The sequence below is a fragment of the Artibeus jamaicensis genome, unplaced genomic scaffold (genome assembly GCF_021234435.1).
Source record: "Artibeus jamaicensis isolate MK-2021 breed Jamaican fruit bat unplaced genomic scaffold, CSHL_Jam_final contig_558, whole genome shotgun sequence".
Lineage (NCBI taxonomy): Eukaryota > Metazoa > Chordata > Mammalia > Chiroptera > Phyllostomidae > Artibeus > Artibeus jamaicensis.
The window spans coordinates 666,905-682,085 of record NW_026521886.1 but is presented as its reverse complement, the minus strand read 5'-3'; the positions used below and the strand labels follow the sequence as shown (position 1 = coordinate 682,085).

The 15,181-nt window shown below is 37.2% G+C and overlaps 1 protein-coding gene across 2 annotated transcripts in view; it reads right to left on the bottom strand.

The window, feature by feature from the left end:
* The window catches only part of COL8A1 (collagen type VIII alpha 1 chain), a 156,468-nt gene that overhangs the window by 48,587 nt on the left and 92,700 nt on the right, over nt 1–15,181 (bottom strand). For both annotated transcript variants that reach the window (XM_053670322.1, XM_037160845.2), the window contains exon 2: nt 9,193–9,310. The gene's annotated coding sequence lies outside the window, so the exon portion shown is untranslated. The remainder of the gene's footprint in view (nt 1–9,192; nt 9,311–15,181) is intronic.

Below are 15,181 nucleotides of genomic sequence, written 5' to 3'. Positions count from 1 at the left end.
ATGTCAGGATTTTATTGTAAAATAAATTATAATTGTGGAGCAAGCATAGACCTAATGATTAGGATATGCAGACCCTTCATCATTAACATATTTTTCAAGCTATTTAAAATTTCTCTGCTTCAATTTCCTTCATTCTCAAATGGAATTGATAATGAAACTCAGCTAGCCTACTTCGGGATTTGCTGTGATGATTAAACACACAGAAGTACTGGGAATAACATAAAGAAAGCTATTGAAGTAAGAAACTAATATTTTAATCCACTCTATTTTAATGATTACTTTTTATTCCTCTAGATCTATTCTTTCCCTTCATTATCATGTCTTTATGCCAGCAGATCTTAGCATGTTTTACAAACACAAACGCAAAGAAATCACTAGAACTTAAAGAAAAAAAACCTTTAAAGAATATATTTATTGATTCCCGAGAGAGAGAGAGAAAGAGAGAGAGAGAGAGAGAAAGAGAGAGAGAGAAACATCTATCAGTTGCCTTTTATACATGTCCCAACCAGGGACCAAACCTACAACTCATTCATGTTCCCTGACCAGGAATCAAACCCACGACCTTTGGATTTACGGGACAATGCTCCAACCAACTGAGCCACACCAGCTGGGACCTACTAGTACTTTTGTTTGATAACTATCATGTAGTGTTTGGTTTATTGAGGTAAGAGATGGTTTGGTAACTGAGAAGTCTTAGATGAGGAACTAAAATAACCAGGGACCAGGTTTTTAAATACAAGGACTCTCAAGTGAAAGAATTCTGGAGTGAGGGAGGTTGGATCTCAGTCTTCCAGCAAAGATGTGACTTTTCTCCAGAAGTCCTTTGTTGAGGACCCTTAAGGAGGCAGAATAAGCAGGGGTACAGAGCTCAGGTTCAGAGATCAGGTGCACAGACCAAGTGAGGCATTCAAGAAGAGAAGTGAAACACAGACCTCCCTGTTGGAAGTCTTCATGTCTCTGCAAACTCCAGGAGTGTTATTATTTACTGATAGCACTTACGGACAATAGGCCAGGAGATCAAATCTGCTTTCCTACTTCTGGTCAAGATGATGGCATAGGTACTTGAATCTTCCCACAACCACATCAAAATTACAACTAAACTACAGAACAACCATTGTTCAGAACTGCCTAGAATCAAGAACTTCCTGAATGGAATTCCAAAACCCTGTAAACAACATTTTCAGTTTTTCCACTTTATAGATGAAGAAAGTAGAGCCCAGAGAGGTTAAGCAACTTGTCCAAGGTCACACAGCAAGTTGGAAGTTGATTCTAAGTTAGTGTTCTTTTTGTTTCATCATGGTCTTTGTGTGCAGATAGAAACATCTCCTTACTGCACATGGGTTGACATCACTTGGAAGGATCAGAAAAGATTAATTGCTCTAGTTTGCATTTCATAACACTTTTCAGACCCGTTCTGGGAACTGATGACCGCTTACAGGTGTCAGTTGTTTCAGGAACCATTTATTTAATTAATTAATTTTTATTTTTTAGAGATTTTATTTCTTTTTAGAGAGAGGAGAAGAGAGGGAGAGAAATATCAATGTATGGTTGCCCCTCGCTGGGGACCTGGCCCACAACCCAAGCATGTGCTCTAACTGGGAATTGAACTGGTGACCCTTTGGTTTGCAGGCCGGCACTTAATGTGCTGAGCCACACCAGTCAGGGCAATTTTTATTTTTTATTTATTTATTTTATTTTATTTTTTTTTTTAAGATTTTATTTATTTATCTTTAGAGGGGAAGGGAAGGAGAGAGGGAGAGAAACATCAATGTATGGTCGCCTTTTGTGTGTCCCCTGCTGGGAACTGGCCTGCAGGGAACCAGCCTGCAACCCAGGAATGTGCCCTGACTGGGAATCGAACCGCGATTGTCTGGTTCGCAGGCCCGCGCTCAGTCCACTGAGCTACACCAGCCAGGGCCCAATTTTTATTTTTAAAAAATATTTTATTGCTTATGCTACTACAGTTGTCCCAATTTTCCCCCTTTGTCCTCCTCCACCCAGCTACCCCTCCCTCAGGCAACGCCCCCACTGTTGTCCATGTCCACGGGTCCTGTGTATATGTTTTGACTAATTTCTTCACCTTTTTAAAATCAGTCCCCGCCTTCCCCTCCCCTCTTATAGCTGTCAGTCTGTTCCATGTTTCTAGACCTCTGATTCTATTTTATTAGTTAGTTTATATTGTTTATTAGATTCCACATATAAGTGAGATCATATGGTATTTGTCTTTCATGTTTCATTAACTCTTTTAGATTCCGATATAAAAGAGGCTGATTGGAGTAATATCTCTTCAGGAGCTGTCTGGGTTCAATTTTAGCTCTACCAACTTATTGGCTGGGAAACCTCAGGTGTATTTCTTAGTTTCCTTGAACATTTGCAGTTATATTTCATGTCTGTAAAGTGGGGATAATAATTGTATCTATTTTATTGGGCTGTTGTGATTAAGTGACCATGTATGAGGTATTAGAACAGTGCCTGGAAAGTGACATATATGTGTTTATTTTTATAGTAGTTAGACACCAATGCCCCTAAGACTAGAATATATTAGAGCTTATCTCAAGAATTCTCATCTTGAAAGTAGTTTTGTAAAAAAACGTTTCCAAATGAAAGAAAGCATAATTTCATTCTGTAGTCTCTAAATGCAGTAACTCAAATTTGTCACTAGATGGCCACTGTGATCCACTGGGATTGCAGGGGCCACAGGTTTTAGCTGAGCTTCTGAATTCAGGCTGTCCCTTCCCCACAAAGTGGCCTTCAAACAAAACTGTTATGATCCACAGGTCAGCAAAGACAGTCTTTGGTGGCTGCTCTTGGGACTCACCCGCACGTGCCCAATTCTGCTGAGGGCAGTTTGGCAGAAGGCTGGGTTTTACCTGACTACCTCTTATTGTGGGTTTGCATATCAAGCATACTGCAGTCAGGTGGCAAGTCTAGTCCTGTGTTAAGATTATCCAATGGTTCTGAAAGTGTGGCTCCCCCAACCCCAGTACACCTGGGAACTTGCTTAGAGTGTGGAATCAGTGTTTAACAAGCCCTCCTGATGGCTGTGCGTGAAATGTGGCAAAGAAAACTCCTTTTAATTACTTGGTTCACTGAAGGAAGGAAGCTGAGTAATGAGCGAGTCATCTGGTCTGAAATCATGGGCTTTGTTATATTTTTGATATTTACTTTATACGCATTCACTAGGAATGTGCTCTTTATATATTGTATGAATATCAGTCAATATTAGTATATTTCTTGCTTGCATAGTAGTATTCAGAACCAAATTAAAATTCAAATTATAAAGTTCTGATAGGATTTGAGATACCTAGCTCTTCCTAGGGAAGCTTCCAGAGTTCCTGGATTCTCTGGGGTATTTTTCAGTGATTTCACTTTTTCCTGAAAAAAATAAATTTTCTGTTCCTTAATTTTCTCATCTGAAAAATGTTGGTATTGGATGAGATAATTTAGAAAGCCCCTTTCAGCTCTAACAGTCTGTGGAGTTATGATTCAATGACCAAATGGCACAAATAACTCATTTCTAATTTGTCTTTATAGCAAAATGTTAGTGTTGTTTCCATAAAAAAAGCTATCAGATGAAATGTTTCTCCATGCATTTTTAAGTGGGATGCCTAAAAAAGCTCTATAGTTTACTTTTTAGGATCACTAAGGCACAACCCAGCTCAAATATGTTATTATATGATATATTCTGACATGAAATTGTACACATCTCAGAGGCTAAGACTCAGGCCAGTTTTAAGCAGACACCATTAGAAATGATTGATGCCTAGGTTTGTTTTAAGGCAGGTGCACTTTACAGGCTGCTCTGCTTTTCTCATTGCTCCAGTTGTAACTGGGCTTTAAGAGCTCATGTTACAACCTTGATTTTTATTTTCATGTTCACACCTGAGGGTAAAACTGCTTTCTTAAGAAAATCTAAGGGAACCAATAACCAAGTTTCACCTTCCTTGTCTAGAGACCTTGAATAGTATACTGGTTGCTTTGTCTTGAATCAAAGGAAGGTCAATAACTCCTGCAAAGAACAACCAAATTATAAAAATAGCTACTTTAAAATTTGATGATTGGGAACAAAATTTGCATTTTACTCCCCCCAAGATAATGTTTGCCTTTCTCATTTGCAAATGATTTTAGAGTTGATTAGGATAATTTTCTCTTATTACAAGAACAATACATGTTTGTTCTGGAATTAAATGATGTAGAAATACTTAAAATTCTGCCAACTGAAGTCAGCTATTGTTAATATTTTTCTTTTTACTTTTTTAGGTAATCATGAACATTAAGAAATTGACAACAAATTACATATTATAATGTGAAATCTTCTTTTAAAAATAGTTTATATATGTAAGTTTAATCTCTATCTTCAAAGATAATATTAATGTACAAAAATTTATAAAACTCTTTTCATTATTTTGTGATTTTCAGTGTCATTTTGATTTAGGTCCCGTTTTTGTTCATTGGTTTTCATCCCTCATTTTTGCAGAAAAGATTTAAGGTAACTCCAGCTCACTTTCCTCCAAGTGGATATAATATACAGAGAATTATATATACATATATTTATATAATTATATACATATTTAATATATTTAAATTATATATTTATATTTATGTAGTAATATGTGTGTGTGTGTGTGTGTTGAGATCTGTGCTCTATAAACAATACATAACTTTAACATACTGGGGAATGGTGCTATAAAGAATTATATTGTAACAAAGAATCCTTTGAGAAAGTGAAGTGTAACTCCTCCTTTCATAGAACCTTGTTTATAAAGCTGCATTGTTCAAAACCATGCTCACAAGCCTATTGATTCACGCACTCTTAGGGTGCAGAGCGCTGGTCTTGTTGTCTGATATTCCTTCAGTGTCTGCAGCTGTTCCTGGTCTGCTGTATTTGCTAAGTGAACACTTATAGAGTTGAAGTAAACGAAATGAAACAGTTCCAAATATTCTATTACTGCCACGATAGGTTGCACTGTTATTTGAAACAGCATTGACGTAGGAGACAATGATGGTTAAGAGCTTCCATTATGCTGAGCCCTGTTGCTAAGGCTTTAAATGCGATAAAATGGCCTACTTGTTTGCATAGTGCTTAGGCCCAGATGGTAAATGCCACACAGATACTAGCTTTCAGTGATCTGGGCTATTTGTTACTAATTTTTTTCTTCTTAAAAAGAACCCATTTTTTTCTCTGAGGATTTTGACTTAAATTTTCCATAATAAGAATAAAGTACTTCTTTAGGAATTACACATAAAGTATCTTAAAGAGTTGGTATGGGAAATAAAATATGCTATATTTGATAATAAATTTATATGTAATTATTATTTTAAATTGCCTATATTACCTAATAGTCTAACATCTCATTCATTCATAATGGTTAATGGGAACATATTTTAAAATAAAATGTGCTACAGAGCCATAAATATAATTTATAGTTCTTTCCATGGTGCTTTTACTGTAAGCCTTTCAAGCATTTGACAAGTACAACATGACCCCTTTCAGTGAATGAGCAATTTGAAACATGGACGAATGAAGTCTGAGATTTCCTCTGGATGTGGAAGATGTGTGAGAATGGCCAAGTTACGGCTGCTAATGTACGCTGCTCTGTGTTTGACAGAGTCTTTGGAAATTTGTCCCAGACACATCAAGACAGGTGGGTAAACACGTCCTGCACTGTGAAACCCGTCTGTGGGCTTCGAACAATGGAATCCTCCAGCCCAGAACTGGCCGATGGAATCAGTGTGAGGCACACGTGTGACTGCATATTTTCCAGTGGCCACATTTAAAAAGTTAAAGGAAACAAGGGGAATTAATTTTAATAATATGTTTTATTTTACTCAAGATGCCTAAAGTAATATCATTTTAACATGCAAACAATATAAAATATTAATGAGATATTTTACATACTTTTCATTCAAAGTCTTAGAAATCCTGCACAGATTCTATCCTTACGGTGCATCTCTGCACACGTGGCTCCGGCACCTGTGTGACTCTCGGCCACCATACTGGACAGCACAGCTCCAGTCATTCCCACCGGGAAGGCACCAGAGGGCAGCAGTGCGGTGCAGAGAAAAAAAGACAAAGACTAACTTGGAATCGCAACAAGTGTCTGTTCCTGGTTCTGACATTTCATATTGACGTGGCTGTGAACAAGTGATTTAGTTTCCCTGGGTCTCAAATTCCTGCTCTGTATAATGGAGCTTGGTAATAAGTGCCATGCTCCTCACAGGAGACTGTGGGAAAGATTAAATAAGATATTATATGTGAAAGTGCTCTTTTAGATCATAAAAGCACCATACACATGTAAGGCATTATTACCCTTTTTTTGTAGATTTACTCTCACGACTTGCCCGAGGCCACATTCCAAGTTGGTAGGAGAATCAAGGACAGAATCTGGGGCTTCTGACTTCCAGCCATCTGCTTCAACTAAAGCCTGTTCATACCAAGCTGGCTTAAAAAAATTAAAAACTAAAAACAAACAACAAAAAAAACCCAACCTGCCTCCCAAACCCCAAATACTTTTTATTAAAAAAATGAAGAAGGAAGAGAGTGGCAGTAAGAAGTAAATTCCATAGTGAATAGTTAGGGTCTCTTGGCCACTGCTATAATGTTCTGCAGTAAAACTATATATACAGGGTATTTATATACCTATATATCAGAACTACAACTATCAAGGATTGGACTTTATTGCTGTCATATAATATAAAACCTTGCATTCTTCGAAATTTCAAACAACTTCTAAATTGGACTGTGGTTTCCCTATTTTATTTATCTCCAAAATATGGTACAACCACAAGAAAGCCCTTCCGTAGTGGGTTTGATTAATAAAACAGATATGGATCAATTGAACAGGTTTTCCACAGATTGTTTTTGGTTACAGATGTAGCTAATTAATTCCCATGTGTGAGATACCACCTCTCTAGTGTGAATCCAAGAGATACAATAATCTCTGAACAAAAAGTGAGAATAACACAGTTCAATCTATGTTTATTTGTGCTTACTATATACATTTGTGCTTAATGTATAAGGCACATTAGATATTTTGGTGAGCAAAAGGAATTTGTTTCTACGGTGATTGTCACTAAGAGATATGTTATTTATTTAACTTGAAGAAAAGATAGGATATGCCTACCAAAATGTATATGTTATATGATTCAGAAATCCATATTTTCAGGAAGTAAAAAGATAATTAGAAAGGAAATTCTAGATTATTCAAAAAATAATTTAAAAGGTCCCATCTTTTACTCTGTAGAGGGCACAGAGAAGATGAGTTATCACAGCTCATTTCCATTTTTCTTAATTGTAACCCTATCATGGTTTTCATATTGAAATTTGCTGAACCATTTTCTACATTTGTTGCAAATCAATTTCTTCACAGATCTTACAAATCACATAAAATATTTAGAGTTTTATACTATGTGAAATTAAGCATGAGCCAAGTTTATTTTTACTGAAAGTTGATGACCATGTTGAATACATGTAACTTTTATTTTCATTGCTGTTGACCATTGAATGAAATATTTTATTGAGTAAACTTTACATTTTACTGCCTTTGCACCCCAGTTTGAAATCAAGGCTTACTTTTTTAAAAGTCTAATAAATGTATTTTTGATATTTTCACCATAACTTTACAAGCAACTTCTCTCCTCTGCCCTATAATAACCACCTTCTGCATTTTTATGATTTAGTTTAACATTACTATTGTAATTTTTTACTGAGTGAGCCCATCAGTGCCCTTGGCAGCAAGATTCTGTTACCAAGAATCCAGAAGCTGGGCTGCGGTCTGTTGCCACGATTACAGTGTCCCTGGATCGGGTTCGGAGCCTCGCCCTGACCTCGGGGCTGTAACCGGAGCCCTGACTCCTTCATCAGCGTCTGCAACTTGTGTGATCGGCTTGGGTCCTCTAACCTGTTGCTTAAGTGAGCATATACATTTTTATACGATGGTTTTGTGTTATAAATATTGTTTGATTAACATCTGGCCTTGATGAAAATCCAGACAAAATAAGTAGTGGTACCTGTAGTAAAAACGTGATACCTTAGGAGAGTTATTAACAGGTGTGGATTTCTCCAGGACCTCAGAACGGACTCGTTACAGACCGGACGTGGTCACGTGGTGTTAACTGCAGGGCTTCCGGCTGCGCTTTTCTGTTTTGTTCAAGAGCACCTCCAGCAAGAACACAAAAATCTGAGGAATCCTAACTATTCATTATTTAAATTACTAAATAAAATTAAATAGGCTATAAAAAGTCATTGTACTATTAAATATTAGGAAATATTGACTTGTGTCTCCAAAAGTCACACTAAAACCAGGCGACAGTAATCAGCATAAGATGGCTGTGGACACTCTGAGATGTCTACTTGTCAGAAATGGATGGTATTTTCCCATCGAAGTAAAAAAGTTAATGATGTACTTCGCATTTTAATTGCTTCTACTGAGAGATCAATTAAGGGATAAAAGAGATTCTGGTATACTGTTATTATTTTTCACTGTGAATGTATTCAATACGTGAATAAAACCATACTTGTTATATCATGCTCTGTTTCATATTTCCTAGGTTGCCTTTAGGAAAATTTAGTACATGCCACTGCAGTCATCTGAAAGGAATCATTTCTTCATTACAACTCATAACTTAAAACTATAAAATATCAGCCAGAAAAAAAATTGGCCCAATTAAGAGAAATTTGATAATGGTAGAAAAGCACATATAAATATGACTAGGAGATGATAAGATTATTTTAATTTTGCCATTTGCACTCGAATTATTTATTTTACAAATCTCCAGATCTTTTATTACTTAAAACCCTCTGCTGAATCATGAAAAGCAGCTTAAGTTAGCAATTTTCCTCTGCAAAACCTAGCTGCTAGCATCTGGTGAACACTTGGATAACCTAGTCAGGGCCTATGGAAATGATTATTTTAAGACTCTATTCAACATGCCTGGACTTAAAAAACCAGCTAGAATCACACTCTGCACGTGTATTTTACTGTCAGGGATTTGAAAAGCTGGCATTAGTAGCAATGGTGTGTAGGCTGTTGCAGTGGTGGAGATGGCGATAGGAGATCGGAACTGCAGGCAGGCTGGACACCCGTGTCTGCCAACCGCCCCTGGGCTTCCCTCAGCGCCTTGCGCCGCGGCTTCCCCTGTGGACCAGACCGCCAGGCCGCTGCGCAGCCCTCCACCGCTTCTCACACTTACATTTAGACGTGGCTGCCTGTGGAATCAGGACCAGCGTCCTAGCCCGTGCCTTCCTGCGGCACGCCTGGGGCTGGCTTCTGTCTCTTCACCAGATGCTGCTGCACGTCCGGAACAGCGACTGGAGTAGAGAAAACAGGATACTTGTACTCAGGGATTTTCAACTACTGTGCTGCAAATTGTTTAAAACACGCAATACCTGACTCTTTAGTCAGGGACACTGGCCTCTTTTCCCTCAGACTGTCAAATAAAAAAATGACAACGGCCAACACAATAATAGCTGTCTGGTGTAAATGAATCAACATTATCTTTTTTTTTGTCAGATAGGCCAAAAATATGTTTTTTTGGTGTGCCCCAGAATTTTAGTAATTAGTTTATGCGTGCCATGAGATGAAAAAAGTTCAAAAGTAGCTGCTTTTAGTCATTTGGGAAGATAACAAGAAGCTGAATTATCAAAGTGTATTGTTTTTGGATCTTAAGACAAATTACATAATAGGAATTAATAAATACACACTTCAGTAAAAAACAGCATTATTTGCCAAGATTTAAATGCACATTTAGGAAATATTAGGAATCTTTGTATGCTGATTAGGAGAGAGAATTTTTTGAGTATTTCTATATATACAAATATGTACTTATTTATTTTCACACATATACTATATATAGTTTCTGTTCAAATAAACAATTTATTGCCTATCTTTACTGCCACTCATGGTTATTTGACGTGCTAAGTTCTCACTAAAATAACTGCCATTAGTACAGATTTGAGATAATTGAGAACTGATTTGGGCATTGGCTATAGAGGAAGCAAATTTATGAAGAAGTTATACCTCAGGGAGAAAAGTTAGGTTTATTTTAGAAAAGTGAGCTCTTCCAGCAACACATTTTTAATCGATTTGTGTACAGCAGTGTTTGAGCTAGAAATTATTCTTAGTTATTCATCAAATCAGGTTTGATAGGGCTTTACTCGGCAACACTTTTAGGTTTTAGTTTGAGCTTTTTGTGTAATTTTGTTGAAGATATTTTATGAATCACCCATAATTTAGACTTTTTACAAACCATATGGGACTTATTCCCACTTAAACTGAGTTTCAGAAATTTAACTCTGTGCTTCGGATAATAAATACTTTATTTAGTTTTGTTATATTTCACAGAGACTTGTTTAGGAACTATTATCAACATTTGTTGTTCAAAAAAGATTAAATAGGAACACCTTCAGACATTTAGATAAACAAAAAGATTTGAAAGCTAAGCTTGATTGATTAGAAAGTAATTGCAGAACTGGATATCCCATTTAGAACTTCTGCAATGCCATATCAGTGATATATTCTAGACCAGCACTAGTCAATACAACTTCCAGTGACAGTGAGAATGCCCTGCACTTGCACCGTTTGCCATGGTGGCCACCAGCCACATGTGGCCACCGAGCACGTGCAATGTGGTCAGTGCAAATGTGGAGCTGAATTTGTAGTTTCATTTAATTTTAATTAACTTGAACTTAAATACACGCTTGTGGCTAGTGGCTACCGTATTGGAAATTATAGTTCCTAGAGTTTACCTCCATTTGGTATTCAACATGAATTAAAGAATTTCTTGACTGTCTTCTAGGTGCTCAGTGTCTATGAAGCATGATTATCCCCAGAACGCAAGGCCCAGGCTCCGTGACGTGGCCCTCCGCAGGGAGCCTTCACAGCACGTGCAGAGGACCAAAGGTGGAAACAGCGGGTTCTGAACTTTGGCTCAACTTGTGGCTATTCAGACACAAAGTTTGGGTTAGACCTAGGTGGTTTGAGAACCTATTATCTCTGGAAAGCCGTGGGCTCTCAAATTGTCTCCAGTAATAAAGTTCAATGACAGGAAGCGAACTCAAGGACTTGACTTTTCCAGTCCATTTCTTGTAAGGTATGACTGGCAGGTCATAGAGACAGATATGCACATAGCTATCTCCATTGAAAAGAATCTGTGGATTCGGCCTGGAGAGCAGAAGTGGGCTGAAAAATACTTTGGCACCTCTCCCCAAGTCATTTTCCAATAAAAATTCATTGAGGAATACTATGTACAAGGCACAACGGTTAGTGTAGGAGATAAAATGTTGGGGAAAAATAGATACAGCTCCTGCCCTCCTGAGGATTAATTACATTAGATGACAAGATTGTTTCCCACTGTCTTCTTCCAAAATTTATTTTTCCTTGGATATGGTGAAAGTAAAACAGGAGAGAGATACACAGAGTAAATGGAAATGCTGAGGATCACTACGAGGCATGTGTCACACATCTTACTCAAGTTACTTCTCTCTGCACAGCTTTCTGAGTTCCACACCCAGAGAGACGAAGAGAGCAGTTTCTGAAATGCAGTATTGGAGACAACAACTAAAAAACCTCAATTACCATTTTTAGAACATGAGATGAGCATCATCATTCAGCATTTATTGAGTGTTTACCACATATGTTTACAAGGGATTCTTTCCTCTTTATGAGCCAGAAGAATGTCCTTTAAAATAATTACTAACTAAAAGATATTTTTGGCTGTTATGTGATGACACATTTTTTTACTTTGCCATTCAAAACATTGTAAGAGGGAGTGCTACAATTACAACTTCTGAAATGAATCAAATTATTCAACTTTCAGGCACCAGTGCAAGACCTGAAGGGAACTGTTAGTGACACAGGCCACATGTAGCTGATTGTATTTCAGTTCACGTTGGAAGAACGAGCCAGAATATGGCAAAGTACTAAGCAAGAACTATTTAGTCAGGTTTCTTGTTTTCCTTCGCAGAACAAATGCAGAGTTAAATGTATGATTCAATCTGAATTTTTAGATGAATTTTCAAGTGTGTCACTGATGAAAATTTAAGGGTGAAAAGGATTCAAAATTAAATTAAATGAATAAAACCACAATACATAGTACTTAAAGTATCTAAAGTCCATTAAGTCTTGCCTCCAAATATATTAATCGATAATGTTCTTGATTTTCTAGACCAATGCTTTGAAAATAATTTTTAAAAACTAACTACAAAGCAATTTTTAAGAACTAACTATAAAGAAACTAGAGGAAAGGGGATATATTTATTTATACAAATACATTAGAACCAGTTGCATATAAAATATTATAAACAAAATTAAAAGGTGAAGGAGAGTTTGCCTAGTTGTTTTAAAACATGGCCACAGATTCTTTGACCCTCCTGTCTTCCCTCCCGCTGAATCTAGGAGGCCTGTGACTGCTTTTACCAACAGAGCACAGAAGAGATGGCACTCTGTAGCTTCTGATGATGAGTCATGAAAGACCAAAACGGCACTGCAACACTGCCCTTTGAGGCCCTGAGCCTCCAGGTAAGGAGTCTGAATCCCCAGAGACCGCAGTGCAGGAGCATCCACATGTGGTGCTCCAGGTGGCGATGCCGGCAGGGCTGGCCTTCCTTCTGTCCCTGCCAGGGTGCTAAGCATGAGTGAAGCCATTTGGGGCCCTTTAGATCAGCCAGTCTGCCGGGTGAGAAATCCACGACAGCAGAAAAAACTCCCAGCCAGGACCCATACAACTGTGAGATAAAATAAGGTACATGTTGCTTTAAGCCACTAAATATTGACATGGGTTGTTGTGCCAGAAAAATGCAGCATACTCTTTTTTATGTGTAATATTTTCACAATAAAATTTTGCAAAATTGAATGTAAAGGATACTCTGGGAAGTTATTTGCCAAAATTGACAAAACATTCTTAGTATCTTTCCTATATAAAGGGCTCTTACAGACACCAAGAACAAATGACTAGCACTGTATAGGAAGACTAATTAAATGAACATAAGATTCACAAAATAAAAATAAAATGTCTAATAAACATGTAAAAAAGTTCAATCTCATTAGCAAGTAAAGAAAAAGTGAATTAAACAATGGGGTTACAATTTTGGTTACCAAATTGGCAAGGACAAAGGTAATATTTAATGTTGGTTTGGGTTGAGTAAGAGTATAAATGGCACAGACTTTTTGGAGAATAACTTGATACTGTATAAGCAGAACTTTTAAAATATCATATTCTTTGACTTTGCTACGAATCTAGGAATTGAGGTAAGGAAGTAATCAGAAAAGAGGTAAAATAGAAAATGTTTATTATAGTTCTAATTTGAGAAGCAAAAAATATAGAAACAATCTAAATGTCAATGCAGTTAAGTAAATTATATGTCTTATAATACAGAATATTATTTGATTACTTAGAGTAAAATTTTAAAGGTATTTTATCTGCTAATCCTGACTTTGGCACATTGAGAATAGAGTCGAAAAAAGAGGGACTTGATGGTCACACAGACCAGGCTCAGAATCCTGCAGCTGCCCCTACTTTCACTGGGTATTTCCAAATTTGATTTCTTTTTGAGTTTCAGTTTACATATAAAGAAAATGGGCCTAAATACCTAGTCCATTGGGGAGAGTGATAACTAAATGCAATTGCACATAATAAGCATAATAGTTTCTGAATAAGTATTATCTATTTTCTCACAATAAAGGATACCCTCTGAGCTCCATTTCCAAATTCATATTCCTTCCCCAATTCACTAAAGGTTCTTCCACTCTGGCTCTTTCTACAGACCACTTTTCACCACAGTTTTGTCTCCACACCATAGTCAGAGATATTGGAAACAAAAATAAGTGAGTCAGGTTTCTCACTTACAATTCTTCAATGGTTCCAACTGTACACAAACATGCATATACTCTTGCTCAGCCGTCCACCAGCAGATGTGGTAAACTTTGAAAAAGTAAATCAGATCACACCATTCCCCTGCTTAAGACCTCCACCCCTAGCATCCGACAGGTCCCCATAGCATGAGCACAAACCTAAACTTTTTGCAAGGGGGTTCCGTGCCTCATCTGATTCCTACTTTACCTACAATTTTGCCCCCTTTCTCCCTTGTTGTCTATACTGTAGCCGCACTGGCCTTCTGCTTATGAAGAACATCATGCTGGTCCCCACTTTCAGGCCTGGGCTTTTCCTCTGCCTGGAATTCTCTTCCCCTGGAACACTGTTGGGCCCTTCGCCATTTAAATCTCAACTTGCATGTCACTTCTTCAGGGAGGTTTTTTTCAACCATCCAATCTAATCCCAACCACTTATATTCATGTGTCTCTATTTCTCTCTATTCCACAGGAGTAGGTACATAGTGTACCTCAACCAACGCTTCCTCTCTCCCACCCCTCCTTCGAATAGGGAACTTGTTTTGTTTCCTGTAACATCCTTGGCAACCAGAACTAGGATTGACACATGGTAGGTGTTTTGTAAATGCTTGCTAGATGTCTTGCAGTACTTTATGTACTTCTGAAACACAGAGCTTAGTAGTGTAGAAAAAAATCCAGCATTTGACATCATTTAAAAAAACAGAAATTGTGGGTTATATGGGCATTTTTAAAAGCTTTGATGGTTCTGATTACAGTTTAGTACATTGCTTCAATTTAAAAAAAAGAAAAACTCACAAACAAAATCACAACACCATAAAATTAGTTCAGGAGTGTGATGAAGCTCCTCTGTCAAATCAGACACTGTGAAAACTGGGCGAGCACTCAACCGGCTCCTTGCCTTGAAATGAAAACTGTGCACCTCCCACCACTGTTTTTATTTCTGTTGAACATGTGATTTATTTACTGGAGGAGAAACTAGACTCTCTTTTCAATACTGAAATTGTTGAAAACAGTGTTTAATTTTTCTGAGGCTGGTTCTAGGATGAGGAGATACCTTAATTACCCTATTGGGTAGACAGGACTTAAAACTTTTCTTCTTTGTAATGCATGGCATGTTGACTATAGTTAATAATTCTGTGTTATATGTTTGAAAGTTGCTTTAAGAGAGATCTTAGAAGTTGTCATCACAAGGAAAAAATTTAACTATGTTTGATGGTGCATGTTAACTAGACTTATTGTGGTGATGACTTTGTATACATATACGCAAATATTGATTTATTATGTTGTATCCCTAAAATTAATATAAACTTATATGTCAATTATATCCCAATAAA